General features: G+C 42.4%; 1 protein-coding gene across 1 annotated transcript in view; it reads right to left on the bottom strand.

Annotated features, from left to right (window-relative positions):
- LOC103567649 (zinc finger protein 709-like) overlaps window positions 1-2022 on the bottom strand; it is a 216618-nt gene that overhangs the window by 132858 nt on the left and 81738 nt on the right. The window lies entirely within an intron of this gene.

The raw sequence follows: 2022 nt of genomic DNA, 5'->3' as shown, positions 1-2022 counted from the left end.
GACAAGGGACATCTACGCCAGCGCAGAGCACCGTCCCACCCACCTGCCTCAGCGGAGCCTGGATTGGACAGTTCCCAAAAGGCCACACCCCCTGAAACCAGAGTGGCACGAGAGCAGGAAGACACCCGGCTCAGCCGAATGAGCTTCTGCCAGTGGCCCCTAACCTGTCCCTGCCTGGGTCATTTACATTTAAACAGAATGTTTTCCAGGCCTGGGACCACACTGTTGTTTACCCCACCGCTTTATGAACGCGTGGTTAACAGGTCTGCACACGCACTTCCTGATTCAGTTTCAAGAGCAAGTACAGAGTGGACCAGGCTGGGAGACACGGGAACAAGAGGATCTTATGTCCTCTAAGGGTCAAGGGCTTGGTGTAAGGCTGCGAGGCCACTCATGTCAGCCTGATCCTTGTTTAGAAACACAGACACTTAAACGTGATGTCACAATCTGTGATAAGGGTCTGATTCCATTTTGATCTTCCTTCTTGCCAGCGTTCAGCCTTCCACCCATCCCTGCCCTACCCCTCCTCGTTCCATCTTAACATAAAGAATCCGGGGGCCCTTGACTCTGGCGGGAAGTAGGAACCCCACAGCCCTAGCTGGGCACAGAGAGTCTTCTCAGACCGACAAGTTATGAGATGTGCTCACCAAATTCTCAAGTGTACGTTTTACATTGGAGAAAAATTTATTTTAGGTCATTTTTTGACCTAGAGAAGTTTGAAACATAGATGGTTATAATATCCCTAAGGCAACTGATTCCTAATTTCACTGATCTAAGAAAACTAATAAATCCTTGTGTAAATGTGGGGTGCACCTGTAAAATTTCCCCCAGCTTTACTGAGGTATAATTGACTAATGACATTGTCTATATTTAAAGATTTCAACCTGATGGCTTGATATGTGTATAACTGTAGACAGTGGATGACGCATTCTCACCACACACACACACACAGTAACTATGTCGGGTGATGGACGTGTATATTAACCTGGAAATTCTAATAAGCCTCAGAGAAGGGATTGCAAAACTCTTTTGCATTGTAAAGCTCTTAATCCCTTATTTACATAAATGAACAGCTTTATTGAGATATAGTCCACACACAGTCATGCCCCACATAACGAAGTCTGGGTCAACAATGGACCGCATATACCACAGTGGTCCCATAAGGTTAGTACCATAGTACTTATCCACAGTATATAAGCCTAATTTCCTATTATTTTCCTATTATTGCTCTTGGTGTCATATCTAATATGTTTTTGCCAAATCCAAGGTTAGGAATTTTTTTCTATGTTTTATATACTTTTGTCATTCATTTACTCTCATCTTTAGGTCTTTGATGCTTTTTGGTAAGTCACTGTATGTTGTGGGTTTTAAGGGCACAATCTCTTCCTTTTGCCTATGCCTATCCAGTTGGCTCAGCACCAATTTATGAAAAGAATATTCTTTCCTAATTTTGGGGACCTTTGTCAAAGATCAGTTAACCATAATGTGGGATTTGCTTCTCTAGTCTCAATCTTCCACACATCTCTGTGTCCATCCTTGTGTCAGTACCACACGATCTTGGTTACTTTTGCTTAGCATGAAGTTTTGAAATCCAGAAATGCTAGTCCTACTACTTTGTTTTCCTTTTTCCAGATTGGTTTGGCTATTCTGGTTCCCTTGCAATTACATTAACTCATGAAATGGCTTGCCGATTTCTATAAGGGGTACAGCTGGGATTATGATTGGTATTGCACTGAATCTCTAGGTCATGGTGTGCAGCAGTGCCATTTCAGCAACATTAAGTCCTGAAAACCATGAAACTGAGATATTTTCCATTTATACATTTCGTAATTCCTTTTGAACATGCTTTGTAGTTTTCAGAGTACTTTGGGTTTAGTTTATTGTTCTTCTTCTCGTTCCCTTGTTAACTTGATATCCTTTTTGTTTAATACAGGTGTTTATCGCTGTAAGCTCTCTTACTACGCCTTATGCCGCATACAAGTGTCCTTGTGTTTTTCTCCCCTGGTGTGTTTGCGTGTCCCT

This window comes from Equus przewalskii, chromosome 6, assembly GCF_037783145.1.
Source record: "Equus przewalskii isolate Varuska chromosome 6, EquPr2, whole genome shotgun sequence".
In the NCBI taxonomy this organism is placed as follows: domain Eukaryota; kingdom Metazoa; phylum Chordata; class Mammalia; order Perissodactyla; family Equidae; genus Equus; species Equus przewalskii.
The sequence above is the reverse complement of the archived record's forward strand: the minus strand, read 5'-3'. Positions and strand labels throughout refer to the sequence as shown.